The following is a 7,269-nucleotide window of genomic DNA, read 5'->3' as shown; positions in this document are numbered from 1 at the left end:
GCACACACATGCACACGCACGCGCACGCACACACGCACATGCACGCACACGCACACACACACACACACACACGCACACGCAGACTGCAGGCTAAAGAGCAGCAACACGCCCACGCTGCCGCCCACATGATGCTTCGCTGTGTAAACACGTTTATTTCTCCGGGATGTGGAGCGAGGAGATCCGGACCTCGCAGTTATAGTAAGATGCTTTGATAATGTGCAGCAACTAACACTTCCACGCAAAGCGAGTCTTCATCAGAAGAAGAAGAGAACAGCTGACTCTCGCAGGATGGACGGGTTCTACATGACATGCTGCCGCGGCACAAAGAAATATACATAAAGAAATAAAATAAAATAAAATAAAATAAATCAATATAAATTTTAAAAAATGAAAATAAATATAAAAACATCAAAGAAACGATCAAACTTTCTGGGAAACATCACAGAACGATTATAGAACACAAGATAGATTCAGATCTTTAAAGAATCTACCAGATAAAATCCAGACAAGATTTAAGACATTCACAGGCGAGGACAGGTGTGGACAGGCGAGGACAGGTGAGGACAGGTGTGGACAGGTGTGGACAGGACAGGCGAGGACAGGTGAGGACAGGTGAGGACAGGCGTGGACAGGTGAGGACAGGCGTGGACAGGCGTGGACAGGCGAGGACAGGTGAGGACAGGCGAGGACAGGTGTGGACAGGTGTGGACAGGCGAGGACAGGTGAGGACAGGTGTGGACAGGTGTGGACAGGCGTGGACAGGTGAGGACAGGTGAGGACAGGTGTGGACAGGTGAGGACAGGTGTGGACAGGCGAGGACAGGCGAGGACAGGTGAGGACAGGTGAGGACAGGTGTGGACAGGTGAGGACAGGTGTGGACAGGCGAGGACAGGTGTGGACAGGTGAGGACAGGCGAGGTATCATGTAGTCTGGGTCCCAACAGTGTATAACTGCTGCTGTTTGTGTTTCAGTCAAATCAGCTGGATTTTTAAACCCAATTTGAATCAGAAGCAGAGAAGAAGAGTTTTAAATACCAGGAGAGTTTGCATGAATCACACACACACACACTCACACACACACACACACACACACACACACACACACACACACACACAGTCAGTTTCCTCCTCCGTCTCCATGACGACGACAGTAAAAAGTGTTTGTGTTTCAGCTGAAGTACGAAGCCGTCTGATATCGTCTCCATCAGCAAACTTCATTTCCTCCTCTGATACACATCGGACTGTGTGTGTGTGTGGGGGGGTTTACTCCTGTTGTGGGGACATAAATCTGTTTACAAAGTGACTCCTGGGAATGAATGTAAGTCAATGTAATGTCCTCAGAAGTGCTGGAAACACAGCTTTGTGTGTGTGTGTGTGTGTGTGAGCTCACTGAAGGAGGGGACATTTTTAGAAAGCGAGGACATTGTGTCAGTTTGAGGGTCCAGACCTGGTCTCAGGATTAACGTCAGAACGAGGTTTAACACATCGGACCTGTGACATCAGCGGTGTGTCGCCGCCCGGAGCGGCCATCTTTCAGGCCACGCCGACTCTGTCCTCTGTTCCAGCACGTCCGTCCTATCTGAGAGGACAAACTGTCCGCCAGGCTGAGGGACATCAGACATGATGAGGATACAGGAAGAAAACTATACTGCTTTGATTGATTGATTGATTGATTGATTGTATTTTCCTGCCTCCTGCAGTTCTATTGGTCCATTATAGGGGTAACAAGTTCACTAACGTTCATGTGTTTCTCTCATGGCAAGGTGTGTGACAGGTGTGTGTGAGTGACAGGTGTGTGTGTGTGACAGGTGTGTGTGTGTGACAGGTGTGTGTGAGTGGGACTGTATGCAAACAGGTGTGTGCCAGCCCACCGAGGGGATTGGTCCACCAGCGACCGGTACCTGCAGGTGATTGGTTCCGTTCTGATGCCACTGGACTATATAAGGAGCCAAGATGGCGGCGGTGCTGCCACACGCGTCTCTGCTGTAAAGGTGTGTATTGTAGTTTGTAGGATCGCTGACATGCTGCCGGTGTCTGATGAAATCTCTCATACCTTCCTGTTTGTTTCTTTATGTCTGACTTTCCATCTAGCGCCACCATCAGGTCGACGTGTTAACGTGTCCGACGCTTTGGTTTCTGACCGAACACCTGCAGAGCTGCTGGCGCTCCCATCAGCCTCAGCTGCGCTCTGTGTTCACTGCTAACTAGCTAATGTTAGCATGCTGATGTTAGCGTTTAGCTCAACGCCCCGCTGCGTGTCAGTCCGGCCTCACACGGCTGCAGACTCGGCTTTGTTGACTGTCCCTTTAATCCCAGCTGGCATCTGTGACATCACAGGAAGTCTGATCCAAACTGCCGACTCATCATCAGCCCGATGACGTCGACTCTCGATCTGCAGCCGCTCCGACGCAAACAATAAAGAATAAATCAATAAGTTAGCACAGCTTCATTCATCTGCTGCGACACCACCTGACCTGCTGGGTCGAAGGTCACCGAGGGGTTAACATCATGTCCTTCATCAACACTGTCAGGATCATTGATTAACTAATGTTTGATTGATTATTTTCAAGAGTAAAATGAGTCATTTAACTTAATCATCAATCAGACTGATCAATAAGAAGAAAGCGTTACAGCGGAACAGGAAACACGTCTGAGACTTTCTTCTAAAAATACAACAAAAGGAGCCGATCGCTTCTTTAGATTAACTATATTAACGTCACATTAACTCCCACAGACAGGTGTGCATCCAAACACGTTCCTGACCGGTTTTAATCTGTTACTGGTGTTTTGGAAACGACCCGTAACCCTTCCACTCAGGTGTCTCCGGCCACGCCCGCCCAGGTAAACCTCACAGGGCCCCCACCTTCAGATAAGAACGGGAGATCGATAAGAAATCAAATGTATGGCCGGCTGTTCCAGCGACAGTCGGATGACTTCAGTGTTCACGACGAGCAGCAGCGTTTCAAAATCAAAGAAAGTCCGGCGGCTGCGTTCTGAACCAGTTCTGGTTCTGGTTCTGGTTCTGGTTCTGGTCTGTTAAAGAGATAAATGCATCGGCCGGCTTTAGGAGCTGTAGATATGAAATGTAGATATGAGTCCCCCCCCCCCTCCCGTCGCCGCCTCAGGAAGCTGCTCTCTGCTCCTTATTTAATCACGTTCATGTTAGGATTTGAGTTCATGTGCCGACCACGCGATCAATAATGATAAAATAATATAATAATAATAACAATAATAATAATAACTGCTCTCTGCTGCTTATGTTTGATTTTCATTCAGCTGCAGTGAAGCTTTAACACACACCTGGCCCGCTGCTTCCTCCCGTTTCCATGGAAACACAGCGGGGATGACTGACTGTCCAGCCAAGGTGTGTGACGGGGGGGGGGTATAATTAGCTGATTGGCTGAGTGACAGCTTTGCTTGAGAGACATGGGGGAGGGGGTGCTTGAAGGAAAATGAACTCAATTCTAAAAACACAGAGACATGAAGACAGTTTGAGGCTCTTTTCTCCATCAGTGTCCTGCATTCAGTTAAAGTACAGAATAATATCAACATTTTAAAACACGAGTCTTATTTTATTGATGTAAGCAGCAGCCGTTGACCAACAGCGAGCCGACCTTTCACAGCAGCGTGGAGGAGGACACTGGTTCACACACGGGGACACGAGCGCTTCGATACACTGTCCTGTTAGCAGCTGAGCTAACAAGCTTGCTAACTGACTGTTAGCGTGCAGGACTTTATTTTCCCTCTTCAATAACACATCGGTCTGACTGAGGAGGAGGAGGAGGAGGAGGAGGAGGAAGAGGAGGAGGAGGAAGAGGAGGAGGAGGAGGAGGAAGAGACCCTCTGACGGCTCCCCGTCCTCTGAGACTCTGCTCATCAGAAGATTCAGAAACAGTAAAACCCGCTGACCTCGTTTCAGAAACCAGGTCGATCTGTTTTGGAGGAAGGAACAGGAAGCAGTTTAAGGAGGACAGAAGAGAGAAAAAAATCCACCTTAAGAAGGTTTTTTTCATGGAGACATAATGACCTGCAGCCGCAGGAGGTCAGAGGTCAGCTGAGGAAGCCTTATCTGTGACCTTTGACCCCACAGAGCAGCCTCAAAGGAAGCAGCGAGGCGACCGGGACTGACTCCAGATCAGCTGACAAACAGTTCCCAACATGTTGAAGCGTCAGCGCCTGTACAGGAAGGACTCACCTGTGACCATCACCAGCCAATCACAGAGACGCACCACAAAAACCTCAGAAGCCCATTGGATGAAGGTTGATGAAGACTTTTATGTTGTAGTTATTTATTATGGGATGTTTTTATTGATGGTTTATTTTGTGGGTATTTAATTTGATAATAAGTGTTGGTTGATCGGGACGGAGCGCTGTCATCCCCATGTTGACAGGTGATAACAGGTGATTGACAGGTGAGGGACAGGTGAGGGACAGGTGACTGACAGGTGAGGGACAGGTGACGGAAAGGTGAGGGACAGGTGAGGGACAGGTGACTGACAGGTGACGGAAAGGTGAGGGACAGGTGATGGATAGGTGTTGGACAGGTGACGGACAGGTGACGGACAGGTGACGGACAGGTGATGGATAGGTGACGGACAGGTGTTGGACAGGTGTTGGACAGGTGACGGATAGGTGATGGACAGGTGACGGACAGGTGACGGACAGGTGTTGGACAGGTGACGGACAGGTGTTGGACAGGTGATGGATAGGTGACGGACAGGTGTTGGACAGGTGTTGGACAGGTGACGGACAGGTGATGGATAGGTGTTGGACAGGTGATGGACAGGTGTTGGACAGGTGATGGACAGGTGTTGGACAGGTGATGGACAGGTGACGGACAGGTGTTGGACAGGTGTGAATGCAGCTCCGGTTGAACTGACTCACAAACTTTGCTCCATTTTATAACCATTCGGACACAAAATATAAGTATAAAATTAATAATGTATCAATAATAATAATAATAATAAACAATAGGCTCCATTACAATATTTACACATGAATCGCACACGCCAAGTTAAAGGCTGTGTGTCTTCTCGTGTCCTCTCTTCAACCTTTGTCTGATTAATGACACAGTTAACCAGCTGTGTGTGTGTGTGTGTGTGTGTGTGTGATGTTAGAGGAAAACCGTAGAAAAGGTTTCAGTCGTAGTCGTCTGGACGCTGTTTTCAGAATCAAGACGTTTCGGCTCCCATCCGGAAGTCATTCTCAATTGTGAAGAAATGGGACGGGAACTGGAAATTTAAGCTACTCTGTGTTACATAAGCCCCGCCCTCAGGGAGGAGTCTACCTGAGTATCTGTTGATTAGCTAGTTTCACCTGAAACTGACCTAATAGTTTCCATGATGGCCCAGTAATCAGTAATCAGGCCTATTGTTTTCTGGCTGCACCTCCCTCATCACTGTTAAGTGCCTGATTAGCATGTGATTGGCTTGACCACGGTGTTAACACACTGTGGTAAACTTTGGGCAAGTTGAATCTCAGACCACCATTTCTGTTCAAAGAGGGGTTTTCTTTTTTCACAAAAATGGCTTCTTTGACTCCTCTTTCAACCCAACTCTTCTCTCTACTTAGACTCTTCACCTCGCTGTCTTCAAATGTGCGGTTTGTAGCTTTTAGATGCAAATGCACGGCGCTCTGTAATCCTGAGTTAGCGTGTCGTCTGTGCTGATAAAGTCTTTTGTGAAGTGGCTGTTTGGTCTCACCTGTGTACCGCTCTTTGCAGTTTTCCTCACTGCACTGAATGGAGTAGACAACATTGCTCTGTTTCTGAGTGGGTAACTTGTCCTCAGGATGAACGAGTTTCTGTCTTAAAGTGTTTCCTGGTTTAAAGAAGACAGGAACATCGTGCTGTCTAAAGATCCTTTGTGGTTTTTCAGACAGTCCAGACACATAAGGAATGGAGACGCCGTTCCTTCTCGGTTCAGTTACACTTTTGTCCTGTTTTTTGATTCTGAAAACAGCGTCCAGACGACGACGACTGAAACCTTTTCTACGATAGATCACTCCTGGACGAATGAGGGACGACACCGCCTTAGTTAGAAGAAAACATTAGTCTGTAATGGAGACGTGAAAGCAGACGGAAGCAGATTGGCTGCCGCAGCCGACAGGAAGTACAGGCCTCCAACTGAAGCGTGCGCAGGTCGCGTCTTCAGATTTGCAACACTCCACATTTATCATTTCGCAATAATAATGTGGTTCAGACATTCATCAGAAGAAGCAAATGTTGTTTGAATATTCTGTGTATTTAACTGAATAATTCGATAGTGTTGCACAGCGTACCGACGCAACACAGGTATCGCAAAACCCTGCTGTTAAAAAACGGGTCGCTACGGCGTTTTATTGCTACCAGTACTTTAACACTGACAGGGTTTTAATAAGAGACGTGTGTCCTGTGAGTTGCGTCGTTGTGCATCAGCTGGGCAGTGTGTGTGTGTGTGTGTGTGTGTGTGTGTGTGGGTGTGCGGCGCTCTGCTTCCACTTCCTCTCATCTGCACGCTGCAGCTTTCATGGCGACAGACGATGCAGCCGGACGGACGGACGGACGGCGAGGCTGCTAACAGGCTGAAGTCTTCAGCTTCAGAGAGGCTTCGGGCTCAGCTGGGATGGAAATGTAAATCTGTCCTTCGGCTCTCATCAGGCCTCAGGGAGTCTCAGAGGAGCAGCAGCAGGAGGTCGGAGGTCACTGAGGGTCAGAGAGGAGGAGATGAAGGAGCAGACAGTCGGTCAGGCTCCAGCATGTTGACAGACACAGAGCTGCTGCCGGGGGGGGGTTCAACACGACGTGAAGAAGAAAGACAGAAAATACAGTTTAGAAAGGAGGAGTGATGAAGAGGAGGAGGAGGAGGAGAACCGGGAACGACAGTGCAGTTAGTGTTTAAAGGGTTAATCCGTCAGTATTTCTCTAATTAAACCGTCAGAGTGAACAGAGGAGATCAAAGCAAAGCATGCTGGGAGGAGCCTGTGTGTGATCAGCACTTCTGTCGGCGTGATAACACGAAACACGCTGCTACATGACAGATATAGATCTGCTGCATGGCTGTATTAATACATCTATTAACACATCTGTTAATACATCTGTTAATACATCTATTAACACATTAACACATCTGTTAATAGATGTATTAACAGATGATAGGGCTCCATTAGTAAAGAGACGTGTGTGAAACTGCAGTTCAAAGCTCCAGAAAAAGCGAGTAAGGGGATGTTGAGCACACACACAGTCACACGTGTGATGTGTGTGTGTGTGTGTGCGTGCGTGCGTGTGTGTGTG

At 48.1% G+C, this 7,269-nt stretch overlaps 1 long non-coding RNA gene across 1 annotated transcript; it reads left to right on the top strand.

The window, feature by feature from the left end:
* Window positions 1-852: 852 nt before the first annotated feature.
* LOC122862113 lies at window positions 853-2,433 on the top strand. The gene is made up of 2 exons (XR_006374635.1): window positions 853-1,990; window positions 2,091-2,433. It is a non-coding gene; the product is annotated as an uncharacterized LOC122862113 (long non-coding RNA).
* Window positions 2,434-7,269: the final 4,836 nt, after the last annotated feature.

Source organism: Siniperca chuatsi, linkage group LG15 (assembly GCF_020085105.1).
Source record: "Siniperca chuatsi isolate FFG_IHB_CAS linkage group LG15, ASM2008510v1, whole genome shotgun sequence".
Classification (NCBI taxonomy): Eukaryota; Metazoa; Chordata; class Actinopteri; order Centrarchiformes; family Sinipercidae; genus Siniperca; species Siniperca chuatsi.
The sequence above is the reverse complement of the archived record's forward strand: the minus strand, read 5'-3'. Positions and strand labels throughout refer to the sequence as shown.